This window comes from the organism of the source record quoted next, unplaced genomic scaffold, assembly GCF_019419815.1.
Source record: "Pyrus x bretschneideri cultivar Hongxiangsu unplaced genomic scaffold, Pyrus_bretschneideri_v1 Contig24, whole genome shotgun sequence".
Classification (NCBI taxonomy): domain Eukaryota; kingdom Viridiplantae; phylum Streptophyta; class Magnoliopsida; order Rosales; family Rosaceae; genus Pyrus; species Pyrus x bretschneideri.
In genome coordinates, this window is record NW_025999546.1 from 4,035,218 (window position 1) to 4,053,636 (window position 18,419).

At 38.7% G+C, this 18,419-nt stretch overlaps 1 pseudogene; it reads right to left on the reverse strand.

Annotated features, from left to right (window-relative positions):
* Nucleotides 1-1,343: 1,343 nt before the first annotated feature.
* On the reverse strand, nucleotides 1,344-4,957 carry LOC103952183 (annotated as a pseudogene).
* Between the last annotated feature and the right edge of the window lie 13,462 nt (nucleotides 4,958-18,419).

The window sequence follows — 18,419 nt, forward strand, 5'->3', positions numbered from 1 at the left end:
TATGGCCACCATTGCTCATAAAGCACTAGATGACTCTCTCTCTCTCTCGCCAATGTGGGACACAAATGTGGCCCTAATCTCAGCCACCAAACTCTAACACAACTCGTGTGTTGTTTACTCTTTTAACTGTAAGTTCTGCATACTCGGCCCTTTGAAGCACCATATTACAGGGCTTGCTATTCATCACTCAAAGAAATTATTTCCCGCGTGCAACTGAAGATTCACATTTCCGGTCAGGGCTTCCTTCTTTTTCCAGAAAATGTTAGAACTACATTACTACTAATTTCGTATGGGGCGTAGTGTGTAAACGCTGATCCTGGGCAACTCTTAGACCATTACTATATTGTCACCTTTCTGAATTTTGAAGAACGAAGATTTAACTTTGTCCTAAACTTTTCCTGAATCAACCTAACTGTGTCTTAAAGATTTTAACCTGACGATGTAGTAGTGTTTCTGGCAATTCTATTTCTCTTTCACCTTAATTACAGAAGTAGTACAATTTATGGGGAAGAGTAGTGTTCATGCTGATGAAAGAAATACACTCAGCATCTTTCAGATTCGAGGATTGTACATTTTAAATTGAATTGGATAAAGCTGAATATATTATTTGAAGGACTCACTCTTCAGAAGTTCTAATCATATCCTATTCATTCCTAGTATGATTGTGAAAATCTCCAAATGCATAGTTTAAGGAGCTGTAGGAATCCGTTTTGTTCTGCGTGGAACTCTCGGGCAATGGTGTAATAACAGGCGAGATTGGATGTGCAAAGAAAAAGACTAATATGATCATCTACTGGAGTCTAAAGCTGAGAGAAGTGCAAGAAAACTACAGGTATGTGAGAAATTTTATTTTGCTGATCGGACCTCTGGTTTACAGATGCATGATGAAATAATTAAAAAGCTGGATGTTAGTTAACAGCTGCAAAATGTAGACTGCGATTGTTGTAATTACATTACGAAGCTGAAAATTGCATACAGGTGCAATAAGAAAGTAGTAGTTTACTTCACATTTTTCTTCCTCTTTTTTCTCGATAACTGTTTAATTGGCTAAGTATTTGGTTGCTCTGATTGCATAAGTCTATCATACATATCTTTCATCTTCGTTAGAAAACTGTTCGTCGTTGATTTAGAATAATGAAAACATATTGCTTTCGGTATAGCAATGGCGCATGCCTACTAATATCGTAGGGATCTTGAGACTTGAATTATTTAAACTAGATCTTGAGGGGAAGAAGAATAACAGAAAAAGGAGGAAGACACCTAGTGGAAACGAGTGAGGGATGCCCCTACAAAAGCTGCAAACAGTTCAAAAACTTATGCATCAGTCCTGAAAAGCTACCACCAAAGTTTTGTTGCTCAGAAAATGAATCTTATGTGCCAATGTCGCAGAATCGGCAAATAATTCAGTAAACTGTTGTAGTTTATGAGTAGTTGTCGTAAACTTGAACTCCTGCTGACTGCATCAAATTCACACACTTCCATAGAAAAGAAAGATTGCAAACATACAGAAGGCATAATTTCTAGTTACTGTTGCTAAAGAAATAAAAATAAAAAATTCTTACGGGTGACCAACAACAGATTTTCTAGTAACATTACAGTTCCAAGGTTGTCTGCATTTATTAAAAACTTAACTAGTTTAACAAAGGATCAGATACAACAAGAAAATTTGTTGCTTTGCAACAATGGAGTTTCCACTGATGAAATTATGGTTACATTACTGAGCTGCTTATGAGAATTGGACTTCTAATGCTATGAGTTTCCTCAGACCAGATCAGCTCTGCAGAGACATGAGATCCATCTGGCAAACCTGTTCTAACAATGGTCAAATTGAAATTCTTCTCCTCATTCAAGGACTTGAACGAAAGAACTTCAGGAACCACTTTGATGTCAACCTTAGGGCCTGGCAGGACTTTAGCCTTGTAAGTTGAGGTTGCAGGGCAAACATTTTTCTCTGTTCAACGAAAAGTAACCATAAATGATTTCATTGGTGTAACTTTTGCTGCCATTGAAGGGTAATTGTGATCCTTCGACGAACCTTTTTCAGGACCTGTGGGCAAGTGGTGTTGTCTCCTGCTATAATTCTAACTTTGGAATCATCCAAGAACGAGCAGAGCAACTTTATGTAATCTTCTCTAGAAGCCCCAGATCTACAGCTTTTACAGGATCAATATGCCCTGATCCATTAGCAAATTCACCGGGGGAAGTGTTGGTACCATTCATGGCCTTAGCAGTAGTCATAAGAGATGATTCGATGGCTGCTGGAGACTAATCCGGATGGATTGTTTTAATATATGCAGCTACACCAGAAGAGTGGGGGCAAGCCATGGATGTTCCGGAAGCTATGTTGTATTTTACTCGTCTCTTGTCTCCGCGGCTTTGTGTGATGGGAGCATCTGGCGAATATGCAGCCAAAATATCTACCCCTGGGGCACTTATATCCGGCTTAATAATTTCGGGCAAGATTGGATTAGGTCCACGTGAAGAGACAACAGGTGCAGTATCCTCTTTTATGACTTCACTTGGTAATATGTCGGCTTGAGCATCTTTCATGGATTTCAGGTAGGACTTGATGACACCGTATTCTTGGTTGCTTAAACCTATTGCAGGTAGCGGTACAATGAATGAAGCATCTGCATTGGAAGTGTTTAAAACTGAGCCTAGTGCACCAGCTTTATGAGCCTCAACATTTCCAACGTACTGATCACATAACACAATCTTTCCTTTAACTAAATTACCGTCTAGGCAATCTGGTTCGCAATTCCCAGCAGATAATTCAGGGCAAATACTGTGAAGCATCTTTCCCAGTATATCAGCGCAAAACTTGTTCCATTTAATGTGAAAGAGTTCACTGAACTCCCGATGAGTGTCCTTCCGTTTCCAAGAACAACCTTGTCAATGATCCGAGTCATCGACAATCTATGCTACTTGCTGCAACTGTAAGAATCCATGGTGCCACACTCGATACAGTACCCTCTTGAGGACCATTGTTGCCTGCAGCGTTTAAGGTTAGTATCCCTTTCTCCATTGCATGAAACGCACCAATTGCTGTAGGATCGTAATGAAAAGGAGCTGCAGAACTGGGACCAATTGAAATTGAAATGATGTCAACTCCATCGGCAATAGCATCATCAAAAGCACCCAATAAACCATTAGCACTGCACCCTTCAAGATTGCATACACTATATGCAGCAATTCTCGATGAGGGAACTCCTCCTCTTGCAGTACCTTGTGCTAGTCCATAACCACATCCTTTACCGTGTTCCTGCTGCTGTTGAGGCAGTGTGGGTTCCATGACCAATAATATCCCTTGCAGACTCCGTTGGATTGTAAAACTGAGCTCCAATGATCTTGTTATTGCAGGTAAAGTTTTGGCCACCTTTACAAACACCTTTCCACTTCCGGGGAGCAGGCCCAAAACCCTCGTCTTTAAAACAGTCGGATTCAGGCCAAATTCCAGTGTCAATAAGACCAACAATAACATAACTCTCAGCTGTGGCATTTCAAGTGATATTCTCACTGACACCCATGAAGTCCCAAGATCCTGTTGTTTGAAGTTGGAAAGTTTTGCTTGGAAAGACAGAGACTACTTCCTTCATGTTATCTAGTCTTTCACTTTCAGGGTCAGTGAGCTTGGCTGCAAATCCATTGAAACTCCTTTAATTTGTAACTCTGAACCAAGACATTTGCAGCCAAATTGCTGCCAACAACTCTCTCTAGCATACCGAGGTGTTGAGATGGTGGCGAGTATACCTTGATAGGTATTTTTACCACCTGCAAAAGTAGGGATAAAAACACTTAAAAAACACTTAAAAATACTTGCAAGAGTACAAGGTTGTTGTAGTATAGCGACTCAAACAAGGTCGTTTTCTGCAGGGATTGAATAAATAATTTGTGGTTAAAACCAACTCTTAATTAATTATTGAAAACAAAGTTTGGAAAATGTTGATTTTATAATTTAATATAATAAAAACGAATTTGAAAATAAAACAATTAAATAAATTAACTAGAGAACAATTTAAAGAAAGTCAATTTGTACAACCTAAGGTTCTGCCGTCCCCTTAACAATCCTATGCAATTTTATCATGTAGTTATGAATTTCTACATACATGCTTTGAAGGTGAGGTTTTTCTAATGCATATTTTCCTCGTGATGTTCAAGCGAAAACGTATACCTAACATGCAACCCGTTTGTGATGTTCAAATCAAATATAAACATGCAAGACTCATTAAGCTTTGTGAAAACCCTTTAAAAAACCATGCAACCCTTAAGAGTGTGATGTTCGCCTTAAGTGAACTTACAATTACCAATCACAGGAAGCCCTCCTCAATTTCAGGATGATGTTCCAATAGAAATTGCATCAAATTACTTGTCTAAAAACCTTAATGGTCGCGAATCACTAAGATAATTAGATAGTTTAATCGCGATGATTAATAATTCAAAGCAAGCATGCATCCATTCATAAGCAAATTAATAAAATCACATATTCATGTTAAGGCTCAAGGCTTCACCCTTGCAAAAACGCAAGTCAAGCCCAAAACGTTACTATTCCAGCGCCGCACATCACTCATTTATTTTATTGCCAAAAAATAACCGCTTGGTAGAAAATATGATATTTTGATACGATCAAACTAAGTGACTCACGATCGTACTCCAACTGGAATTACTCCAAAATTCGTCCATTTGACCATGTTTTGCTACAGAGGAAGTCGAAAGTCCTATATTGGAAATACAATTCAAAATATCAAAATTCTTCCAAAATATTAACCAAAATATACTAAGAATAGGGTAAAATATATAATATGAAATTGACACATCATGCCTCATCATTAGGAAGTGACTTGATGTTTACAATACAAACTTTTCTGTCGTCGCTATCAATGGCTTCACACGATAAGCTTGCAGTGTGTAGGAGAGCGGATAGAGCATAAGAAAAAAGGGAAGCTGCATGCTTAGCCATCGTTGAGTGCATAGTATGAGAAATGACTCTCTGTATTTCATTACTTAATGTGTAAGAATTACAACTCAATATATATACAGTTCTCTAATAAAGCTTAGTACCTAATTATACATAATTAGGTCTCTAATACAGAGATTAGTTGCAAAACTGTTACACCTGTAAATGACAGCTGTACAAGCTGTTAGCTATGACTACTTATCCCTTTACACCCCCTCAAGCTAATCGGAGGAGAACCCAGAGAAAGCTTGGATTGAAGGAAATGAAAACGTGCCTTGGATAAGGACTTAGTATGGATGTCTGCAACCTGGTGTTCAGTGGGAACATAGAGCACTTTGACTAAACCTGCAAGAACAAGCTCCCGAATGTAATGATAATCGATCTCCACATGCTTAGTGCGCGCATGAAATACAGGATTGGAAGCCAAAGATATTGCAGAAACATTGTCACACCACAGTATAGGGGGATGAGAAAAAGGGAAAGTAATGTCATTGAAAATTTTGCAGATCCATGTAAGTTCTGCAGCAGTAAGTGCAAGAGAGCGATATTCGGCCTCAGTGGAAGAGCGTGCAACAGTGGACTGCTTTTTAGCACTCCAACTGATAAGATTGGAACCGAAGTAGATACAATAACCAGATGTAGAGCGACGATCAAAAACACAGCCAGCCCAATCCGCATCAGAGAAAGCGGTGAGCTGCAGAGATCCCTTTTTGAACCAGATGCCTTGATCAATAGTACCTTTGAGAAACCGAAGAATGCGTTTCACAGCTTGAAAATGAGTATCACGAGGACAGTGAAGAAACTGACAGACTTGGTTCACAGCGAAAGATAGATCCGGCCGAGTCCAGGTGAGATATTGAAGAGCACCAACGATGGACCAATACTCCTTTGGATCAGACAACAGGGTTCCAATGTGATCTAATTTGGTAGTACCAAGAGGAGTGGCACAAGGCTTGCAGCCTTCCATTTTTGTCTTCATAAGAAGATCCATAGCGTATTTGGCCTGAGACATGAAAATACCAGAAGAGGATCGATGGACTTCAAGACCAAGAAAGTACTGGAGAGGTCCTAAGTCCTTAACAGGAAACAGGGCACTGAGCTGTTGAATAAAAGTTTGACACTGAGAGGCATCGGGACCAGTAACAAGTATGTCATCGACATACACCAAGACCATCACCAGAGAAGGAGAAGAACGCACAAACAAAGAGCAATCTGATTGAGAATTAACAAAGCCAAGAGAGAGCAAGGTGTGACCAAGTTTATCATACCAAGCTCGAGGGGCTTGTTTTAAGCCATAAAGGGATCTATTTAGCTTGCAGACAAAGGAAGGCTGAGAGACATCAACGAAACCAGGAGGTTGTTGCATAAACACCTCTTCTTTTAGGGAACCATGAAGAAACGCATTACTGATATCCAACTGATGGAGAAACCAATCATGTTGGACAGCAAGGGTTAATAAAATGCGAATGGTGACTGGTTTGGCAACAGGACTGAAGGTTTCTGTAAAATCAAGACCAGCTTGCTGGTGAAATCCCTTGGCTACAAGATGAGCCTTGTACCGATCAATCGTGCCATCAGGTTTCCGTTTAATCCGGAACACCCATTTGCAGCCAACAATGTTTTGGTGAAGAGAGGAGGGTACTAAAGTCCAAGTGCCTGTATTTCTGAGAGCAGCAAATTCATCAGACATGGCTTGAACCCAATGAGGATGCTTAGATGCCTGGTGGTAGGTGGTAGGCACAAAAGTATCAATGTTGAGAGGATGTTTAGTGGCAGAAAGAGCTCGGGGTTTGAAAACTCCTGCTTTAGACCGTGTGATCATAGGATGGGAATTCGTGGGATGAGAAGGCTGAAGGGGAGAAGGAGAGTGAGAAGAATGTTGAATGGGAGAGGAAGATGAGGACATATGGGAGGGTGCAGCAGCTACGGGCTGAGATGAAGAGATGGGAGAAGAGACTGAAGGCTGCTGAAGAGTAGAAGGAGAGACAGAACCATGGGGAATGGTAGGAAAAGGAAGTGTGAAGGAAGGAGATGAATCAGAGGCAGTGGGGAATGGCTGGGATGAGGGAGAAAGCGGCCTGGCATCATGAAATGGAAAATGGTCTTCATTGAACAAGACATGCTGTGAAATATAAACTCGCTGAGAGTGGAGATCTAAACAACGATAACCTTTATGTTGAAGACTGTAACCCAGAAATACACAGTGCTTGCTCTTGCCTTCCAGTTTCGAGGAAACATATGGTTTGAGCCAAGGATAGCAGCTACATCCAAAAATCTTTAACTTGGAATAATCTGGAGATTTTCGAAAGAGAAGTTCCCAAGGAGATGTATCCAACCGAGAAATAGGCAGCCGATTAATAAGATACAAAGCAGTGGAAAATGCTTCAACCCAAAACTTGTGTGGAACCCGAGAAGAAACCAAAAGAGTACGTGCAGTCTCAGTAAGATGACGATGCTTCCGTTCAACACATCCATTTTGTTCGGGAGTGTGAGGACAGCTATATTGATGAGAGATGCCATTGCTGGACAGAAATGAATTGAACACAGAACTGGTGAATTCACCCCCTGAATCAGATCTCAAGATTTTGATTTTATGACCAATCAAGTTCTCAACATAGGCTTTGAAGATAACAAAGAGAGAAAAAACCTCAGACTTAGCTTTCATAGGAAACAACCATGTGTATTTAGTAAAGTCATCCACAATCAACAAGTAGAATTTGTAACCAGTAACAGAAAGGACTGGAGACGGACCCCAAACATCACAATGGAGTAACTCTAAACTAGTTGAAGTAGAACTAGTGCTATAGGAGAAAGACATCTTATGATTTTTGCCTATGGCACAATCTGTGCAAAAGAAAGATACAGACTTGTCACCAATGGAGGGAAGACACTGCTTATTTATAACTTTCCGAAACATAGCAGAGGAAGGATGACCAAGTCTGTGATGCCATGTCTTCAACGAAACTTTAGTGCTAAGAAGAGCAGTATGTGAAGAAGAAGCCTGAGAGAGACCTTGAAGTGGGTAGAATCCGTCTGTAACTGGCCCTCTAAAAAGCGTCCTCCTCGAAGAGCGATCCTTGATTTCAGAACCATCAGAATCAAGGGTCAAAGAACAGTAGTTATCTTTCAAGAATTGAGAAGCAGAGAGTAAGTTGAATTTCATCATGGGAACATGAAAGACATTATTTAAGCGGAAAGAGGCATGTGGAGTGGTGACGATAGTGTTACCAGTATGATGAATAGCCATACCTTGACCATCACCAACATACACCTTGTCTTCGCCAGAATATGGATGCGGAGACCGAATTGCAGAAATATCATTAACAATATGAGACGTAGCACCCGAGTCCATCAACCAAGTGGGAGCAGATTGCTTAGAGGCAGTGTGAGCACACATAGCAGCAAGCTTGGCAGGAGGGATTTTGCCAGCAAAAGCATGATTCATCCGGTCATAGCAATCAAGAGCATCATGATCAAACGAATGACAGATCTGGCAGGAAATGCGACCACCAGAATTGGGACGATTTCCAGAATTGTTGCCACCAAAATCAGTACGACTGCCAGAATTGGTTCTGTAGTGACCACGATTCCCACCATAATTGTTGAATTGAGCACGATTGTTGAAGTTCTTAGAGAAATTACCACGATGATTGCGCTGAGAGAAATTTCCACGATTACCACGATTGTTGTTATGAAACCTGGATGGCACACTGGAAGATGACTGGTGAGCAGCAAAGGCTTGGGGAAAAGAATAGAGCTGGGATGGTGTAGGAAAGAGAGGAGGTTGAGACTGCGCAGCAAACGCCTGAAACGGCTCAGAGGCAGAGGAAGTCATATTTTTCTTCTTGCGATTCATGAAAACTTCCTTGTTAAGCAACAAGCCATGAAGTTCATCCAGAGTTGTGGTAGAAATCCTGAGCATGAGAGAGTCAATGAACGACTCATACTCATCAGGTAAGCCATTGAGAGTGACAGCAATTAAATCATGATCAGAAACCGGAGCTCCAGCAGCCATTAAGGAATCAGCAAGACCTTTGATGCTCTGCAGATAATCAGAAATAGACAGATCGCCTTTGTGAACGGAGTGAAGACGAGAGCGGAGCTGATGAATGTGAGCTGCAGAAACACCACCAAATCGATGCTCAAGATTTAACCAGAGATCGCGAGATGAGGTGACACCAACAGTGAACAGAACAATATCCTCAGAGAGAGTAGAATTCAACCAGATCAGGATATTCTGATCTTTCTCATACCACGTTTCGAAGGCAGGATTTGGAATGGCAGTGCTGCAACCAGATTCATCAAGAACAAACGGCGGCGGGCAAATTTCCGAGCCATCAATAATACCAGTGAGTCTGTATCGACGAAAAATTGGAGCGAATAAAGCTTTCCAGACAAGATAATTGTCACGCTTGAGCTTCGTAGGGACCATACAACTGATATTCTGAACAGTTATAGAAGAAATTGAAGAAGAGGAAGAATTAGGGTTCATCGCAGCAAAATTGGGGAAAGAAGCTGCAGGAGTAGCAACAACTTCAGGTTGCACATGAGAAGAAGTCGAAGACGCCATGGCCAAAGATCAAACAAATCAAAGATCGAGGAAGCAACGATCGAAGAACGAATCGATCGAAAAAAAATCGCAAGAAAAAGAGGATTGAGAGGCGGTTAGGCAGAGAGGCGGTGATACCATATGAGAAATGACTCTCTATATTTCATTACTTAATGTGTAAGAATTACAACTCAATATATATACAGTTCTCTAATAAAGCTTAATACCTAATTATACATAATTAGGTCTCTAATACAGAGATTAGTTGCAAAACTGTTACACATATAAATGACAGCTGTATAAGCTGTTAGCTATGACTACTTATCCCTTTACATAGAAACTAAAGTCTTGAAGACTACTTTATACTGTGAATTCATGACTCAAAATCTTATCTCCATTAAAATCCAGATTTTCTTTTCTGGAGTTGCAGATAATTCATGTCTGGAGTTCATTAACAAGAACAGATATGGACGTATCCAGACTTTCTTTCCTTCCATGGGATTTTTCATTAAATTCTTTAAATTTCTTTCCATGTAAGATGACGAGATAAATGGCAGTTTTAGGGGCAAAAGTGAGATAAACATATTGGAATGTGGCCTTACTTCTGGCCCTAGTGAGGGATTTCAAAAGCTTAGATTTTGGCAACTCTGGCTGGCCTACCTTCAAATTAAGGCAGGCGATGAAGCATGCATATTTTCTTTCTTTTTAATACAGAATTTGAATTCATAGATAATCGACAACTTAGATTCCTCTGTAACATTTTCAAGTGGACAACGAAACTTCCAAATTATAGCATCAATAATCTCTAAAGTTGCAAATTCCTTGAATTTGGCATGTTATTTTCAGGCCATACAGGATTGTGGGGGTACAAAGGAATGAATAAGGAGAAGGGAAGGCATCTACTACCTCTTATCAACAAAATATACAGGAGGGATTCCAATTTCCATATATGTTTATACCACTGGTGAATTTTAACGATGCCAAGTTGCAAACATTTTCATCACGCAATTTCCTCTTTTGTGATTGCCAAATGTCGTAAGATTTACTAATCCAAGTATTCAAATGCGAGCGTAGGAGAACCAATTAGCCACTTTTAGATGGACACTCACTTAGATTCCCCGTAATGCGTATCAGAAATGGCAGTAATGATCAAGATGAATTTTGGATATTATCAATAAAGATATCGAAAGAGCGCCCTTTAAGTCTGTAACTTAAAGTTCGTATCTTTTTGCATTAGCAATGGATGAGTTAACCGGACATATTCAAGATTATATCTATTGGTGTATGTTTTTTGTGGATGATATAGTGTTGATAGATGAAATGCATGAGGGAGTAAATGTAAAGCTTAACATTTTTGGGAATTGTTGGAATCTAAAGGTCTTCGCCTAAATAGGTCAAAGATAGAGTATATGGAGTGAAAATTCAATGAGAATGGGGATCCAAATGAGATATGGGAAGAATGGAGATCAAGAAGCATCAAAGAGTGAACGCTTTCGTGGTCTTGGATTTATCTTACAAAAGAACGGACAGTTGGATGAAGATCTCAACCATATAATACAAGCTAGATGGATGAAGTTGAAGAGTGTATCATGTGTGTTGTGCGACTGTCATATGCCTCTAAAGCTCAAGAGAAATTTTTATAAAACGGCAATAAGGCCAACAATGGTTTATGACATGGAATGTTGGGCAGTCAAGCATCAACACATGCAAAAAATAAGTGTAGCGGAGATGAGAATGTTTAGTTGGATGTGCGGGCACATGAGAATACACAAGATTAAGAACGAGGATATCTAAGGTAAAGTACGAGTGACCTCAATCGAAGATAAGATAGGACAAAATCGGTTAAGGTGGTTTGGACATGTGAAACGAAGACCTACAGATGCTCCGGTTAGGAATGTAACTATGAGACAGAGGCTCAAGGAAAAATACATAGGAAGACTTGGAAAGAGACTTTAATAAACGACATGAATTACTTGGATCTAACGGAAGACTTGGTGCAAAATTGAGCACAGAGGCATTCTAGGATTCATACAGCAGACTCAATTTAGTGAGATAAGGCTTTATTGTTGTTGTTGTAACCTGTATTTCTAACCACTTTCATAATTTGAAATATGTATTGTCAGTTTTAATTTTCAGTTTTGAAGAATTTAAGTTGTATTACAAAGCTTAAGAGGGCAGAAGTTTGAATACATTTAGTCTTTCAAACTCTTCTAATTATGTCCACAAGTTAGGTTTTAATCAAGAAGAACAATCAACCATAACAAATTGTTATAAAAGAAAACTAATGAATGGGTCTCACAAACTTATTTGTTATGTTGAAGCTCTTTTCATTAAAGTCTCTAAACAAAAAGCCATAATAATTTCCCAAGGAATCACACCCGCGTCCTCTTTCAAGTTGTACTGTCCTAGCAATACTAGTACACTCTCTAAACACATGATTGATAGATTGAGAAGGCCATTCACAAATGAACAATCGGAATCCAAAACCCTGTTCGTGGGAAAAAAAAAAATCCTTAAAATGTTTGTTTATTAGTTTCTACTGGATTTCATTTAAGGGGAAACTTAAATCCAAATCTACCAAATAAAATTGAACTCAAAAAATGACGATTTGGCTTTGAGCCTCCAAATTAATCTTACCAAATCTCCAATCCAAATCCAAATCCCCTCCTATTAAAAGAGAGGATCCAAGTAATTTAAACTAAATACATTGTTTAAGATTTCCATAAGTCACTATCAAAAGACTCTTGTTACCATGGTATAAGCACATATTTACAATCAACATTCTTCTAATTAGTACATTGCTATACCTCTTGTAAAATGGCTGGAGTTCTAAGATCTCTTTTGGTGCCCCATTTCTTCTCCTAATATTGATCTTTATCTTTCTTGAAACCGAAGGCCGATCGTTGGACTTAATGTCGTGTGGTAATAAGGACTCGGGGCCAAGAGATAATAGTTCTGGAAATGAAATTATAGGCATGTCACTAATTGGGATTAAGAAAGACGAGCCAAGTAATAATGGTTTGGGACATGAAATTCTAACACCAACCAAATACAAATCACTACTCGGGACAACGGAAGACTTGCCAAGCCATGAGAGTTCGGGACATGAAATTCTAGCACCAACCAAGTACAAGTCACTAATTGGGATTACGCAATCAGGGCCATCCAACGGTGGTCTAGGACATGGAGCTCCACCAGCCGAAGAAAAATCTGGTTCGAATACCCCTCGAGTGTGACACCAGTATCTTGGTGGCATATGGCACATGCTTAATTTGGCTACCTCTATGGAGTCTTACTTCAGATGAATAAGGGTACTAAAAGCCCACATGTAATACGTTATATATAAATATAATAACATATGGATGCGAGACTTGATGATCTTTTTGTATCTTTTTATTATACAAAGATAGTATACTCTCTCTAAGGTCGAACTTTGATATACAATAGGCCAACTATAATAATTAAGCATCAAAATCGTCGTTAATGTGTGTCAAACTTGAGACGTGTCACTTACAAATGGTAAGAACTTAACTAAACCATAATGCTAGTGGGGATGTTCCCATAGTTTAACTAATTGATTCCTAAAATACTGCATAGAAAAATATACATCATTTCCTTAATAATAATATTTAAAAAAGAAAAAAGATAAAAAAAAAAAGAAAAAAGAAGATTCTGAATATGTTGCTAGTTGCTACACTACTAATAAGAATTGGACTTCTAACCGTGTGGTATCTATCAGATCAGTTATTGAAGGAACTCCTCCTTGTATGCAGCAATTCTTGCTGAGTGTACTCCTCCTCTCGTGGTACGTCGCGCTAATGCATACAAAATCGTATCCTTACAGCTTTCCCTGCCGTTGAGGAGTGTCGGATCCATGCCTCGTTTCATCCATATACAGGATTTCAAGTATAAGTTGCGAGTCCTCACATGTCGTTCTTAATTACTAAATGACAATGGTATTCAAATGTGCTAAACTTAAGATTTTGCTTGATGATTCCTTATGCCGTATCGGGACTGCGTAGGAGGGAGATTGAAAACCCTACCCTTAAATCGTATATACAGTTTTAAAATGCTTAATTACTATCTTATGTTTTTCTCAGCAAAAAGAAAGGCCTTAGTGACTATGGTCCAATATATTGTTGCAGTATAAGGATGTTGATGATGACGATTGCAAGGAAGGAACTGCATTATAGTGCAGCTCAAAATAAAACTGTGTTTGAAGAATGAATAATTTGCAAATATAACCAATTGGAGAACCACCTAATGAAATATATAGCCTATGTTTTTCATTTAATATAAAATTAACCAAAATTAAATTTCAAAGGACTTAATTGCCCTTAATTTAAAATTCTCTCTTCTCCTACCTCTGTTGTTTGTCTGCTTACCCTCCAGGAGGTTGAAGAAAGAGAAATCATTCATTTTTGCAGAAGATTCTCCCAAATCCAATCCAACCCAATACTTCCTCATTTCCTTGACCCAAATCAAGTATTAGATAATTTAGATTATGATAATCTATTAGTAACAGCGCATCTAGTGCATCCAGCTCAGGATTGTAGTATGCATTGCTCTTTCCTCTCCGGCTTGTAACTTTCCGGATACAGGAGGTACTGGATTAGATTGGATTGTCAAATTGTAACTGTAATCCTATCGTTTTCTGGCATTTTCTTGGCAGCCAAACAGTCAACATTTCTTTTCCGTGCGTGCAGATTCTCGATTTGGAATCGATTGAGGGATTGAGATTGAGGTTTTAGCATGAGGCAACCAACCAATCTGCTGTTGTGTTGGATTGGATTTGGGATATTCTACTGCAAAAGGGAATGATTTCTCCTTCTTCAACCTCCGCGACGTAGGAGACGAACAACAGAGGTAGGAGAAGAGAGTGTGTTAACCTAAGGGTAATTAAGTCTTTTTAGCTTCAATTTTGATTAATTTTATAATAAATACAAAATATAGGCTATATTTCATTAGGTGATTCTCAAAATGATTATATTTCCAAACTTCCCAACAGCAAGGGACGATCTAGATAAGAAAACGGTGTAAACATTACCCGTGTATAAGTTGTTGGGTTTAACTGTTGCCCGTGCGGTGCACGTGATCTTTCTCTCACATGAGTGAACCTTGTGAAGTCTCAATGGTTTTATTTTAAAAAGTTTTAACGAAAAGTTCACGGTACTATTTATTTTAACGAAAAATCACATTTTTACACTAAAAAATCAATCTTGATACTATTCACTTTACCCTTTATTTTGTCCTTATCGTTAAAACTCAAAGTTTTCAAACCATTTTCATTAATTTTCTTTTTATTTTGTCCTTTGCTAGCATCGTGCTATATGTGTGTGCTGATTTCCATTGTAATCGAATCCAAGTGACAGAATGAAATATTGTTAGAGAGCTACGCATCTCTCTCTCACTAGAAACCTTCATTGTTAGTCTGCACTTTCTTTCATTTTTCCAGAAACTCATCATCAAATACACAAGGTCTTACTAAAACAACATGGCCTTAGAACTTGGTTCATCTTGAATCAAGGGGCGTTTACTGTGAAATTGGATTTCAACTGAGTTCCAACGAAGAACTAGTTGAATCTAGCTGAAATGGCTAGATCTGGAGCTGATCTTCGTGCGCCCATCAGCGGAGCCACATTAAGGGCTATCCTGGGCTGTAGCCCAGGTAGCTTTCGGTAGAAAATAAAATTTTACATGTAATTTTTACTGATTTTCGAATGTAGCCCACCATATGTTTAGTTATTGATTCGAATTCTCTCGATTTAATTATATAATATAGTTTACAAACCATCTTTTGTTCTCACATCTTTTTTTCATTGCTTATTGTACATGTACAAGTTTGAATTTGTTTGAATAACAAAAATTCTTGGCTCACTTATGAAAATTTTCTTAAGCTAGCTAATACTGTGAAATATTTTCTTTGTTTATAAAGATTTAAATCTTTAAGTTAGCCCATTTGGTAAAAAATTTCTAGCTCCGCAATTGCATGCGCTAGTGTTCAATGGAATCAACTATGATTTATGGGGTATAAAAATATTCAAATCTCACAATTTGTGGAAGATTGTTGAAGAAGGGTGTGAACTACCTAAGGAAGTCGAAGGAGACAAGGGTGAGAAGTCACAAATCACTGCTCAAGATCTTATTTCAAGAGATGCTAGAGACTTTAAAAAAATGATATGGAGTACTTGGATCTAACGGAAGACTTGGCGCAAAACCGAGTGCAATGGTGTTCTAGGATTTATATGGCCAACTCAACTTAGTGAGATAAGACTTTGTTGTTGTTGTAAGCTGGTGTTTCTAGCCAATTTCCTAATCACTATCATAACAAAAAGAAAAGGTTCATCCCTATAATAATCGGATGAACTAAGTTGTAGACATGAAAGCATAAGAACTCAACGGGATCCCCCTCGAATGAGACAAGGAAAGAGGGGGTAAGTCCTGTTGAGTTCTTAATAATCATAATATTTTTTTTAGAGATCTTTCAAAAACCTCCACCTTTTCCGATGATGTTTTTGAACATTGAACTTCGTTAATTGATTCAGAACATCTATTATTCAATGGTATCTATCAATACTTAAAACAAAGAAGGAATCACTCGATTTATCCTTTTTGGATGACTCACAATTATATATAAATATAATATATTTCTATTGGCCTTAGTGACTATAGTCTAACATACATATATTTTTCTTTGGTGGGTTGGGGAGGAGGGGAGGGTGGACGGGGACTGGGTCTGTAGCGAAATGTTTATTCCAGTTTAGTCTGGGTGAGTTTCATTAAAGCTAAATCCTGCGATTATAAATAAGAGACTGGATCAGTCTGATCCAGTAAAAACGAAGAAGGGCAAACAAACGCACCCTAATGGTTTAAGTAATCATGCTGCATCACTTTGTTATGCCCTTATTGGGAGATAGTTAACCGATCAACTAAATATTGTATGATCAGAGCCGTTGTTTAAATGAAATTGTTTTTTTTTTTTTAAGGGTAGGGATGACTGGCTTTGTTGATTACTGTATTCCTATAATTAAATCAAATAGCAGAAGGGCAGCACTAACTCTAAGCACTATTATTATATACTTAAATGCTTTCAAAGGTGCAGCACTAAGCAGCCACTATATTACATTATGCCATAATTGTTGATCTTTTAGTCACTTGGTGACTAAAGAATGTACAGTCGCTTACATTTAAATTTGAGGACCAAAGAATGTATGATTGGTCTTCTAGATTAAATAGTGTCGCTTAGAGTGTTCTAATGAATATGTATTCCTCTTCAATTCATTTCGTTCCTCCCCATCTCTTAATATATAACTTTCACATAGTAGAAGTGTAGCACTAAGCACTACTAATATATAGTTTAATGTTACCAGAAGTGCAGAACTAAGCCGCTTTTCTGATATTAAGCTATGTCATAAATATTCTCTTAGCCACCCGGTGACCAAAGAATGTAAGGTCACTTATATTTAATTTTAATTTTTTAATTTAACATCTTATCTAACAAAATCTATCGTTTAACCAAATTTAAAAAAAAATAAAAATAAATAGTGTCACATAGAGTGTTCTAATAGATAGGTAATTCATCTTCAATTCATTATGACACACCCCGACCGAAATCAAGGCATGCTGGCCGTCACTCGAAGGTGACGTAGCCATGTGCACGTGCGAAAGCTAAAGAAAGTAATGCAAAAGTACGAATAAATTAAATTCTAGTAACCAAAGTACCAAGACAAGTACTAGCGTAAGTGAGACGCTAAGTTCAGAGCAAGACTACAGCAATCCAAAGAGAAAAGTACGACCATAGTACACCCGAAGGTGACCCTACATTGGTGAGTATCTGTCAGAAATGCCGGGACGCCCTCTGGGAAGACCATCGCAACTGCTAAGCAACTAGAACCTGGAGGGGCGCAAAACAAAAGCGTGAGTGGGCAAAAACAAAGTTCTTTGAAAACCATTTCATAAAATACATTATAACCCCTCACCGTAAAACCTGTATACTTCCCAGAAAATAAACGTATGTACGTATACATAGATATGCCATGTCATGCTCAAAGGTATGCCACATCGGAATCTCATATTATAATGTAAACGCTCAGGCATAACTCATCTCAATAACATATAATCTGGCCGCCGGAGTCACCTAACGTGACCTGTACGGCTGCATATAGAGCTCAAATCTCATTCACAATAACTAAACAACTGAACCTGCCCACGAGTCGGAACCACCTAATGTGGTCTGTACGACAGGCCTGGGTGTTACGTATATATACGTTCTAGTGCTACGATCACGTAAGACTGGGCGAATAATCGCACGTCACCTACGAGTCGGAACCACCTAATGTGGTCTGTACGACAGGCTATGCACCTAGCTTGGATCCAAGCTGAGCATAAGGTGCGGGGAGGTGAACATCACGTGAAGGACTGGCCCTGCTCAGGGCGAGCACTAACACCGGGGATCAGGTTATGAGCTCTCAAAGCATCTCAAACTATTGCTGAATGTAAATACGAATAACCTTTACTTGGCACTTACCTGTGCATCCACAGCACCCAATACACACATATATATAAATGCATGCCACTACTAATGCATGTAATGATGCATGAATGACAAACATATAACGCATGGCATAAAACAAATAACCTTTTCTAACTAATTTCTGGGAATATAAACGTATATAGGTATATACGGAAAACCAAAAGCCCACTCACTGATAAGTGGAAGGGTCGTAGCCCCCCTGCCTCGAGTGAATACGCTCGTCCTCGGAATACGTATCACCTATACGCGAAACAACTACAAAAACGTTAATTTCAAAGCACATAACCAATTTCTTGTAATAACTTCTCATACATTGCTCAAAATGGACAAATGAATATACCAATGTGATCTACACAACCTCAGGATCACACCCATATTTTTAA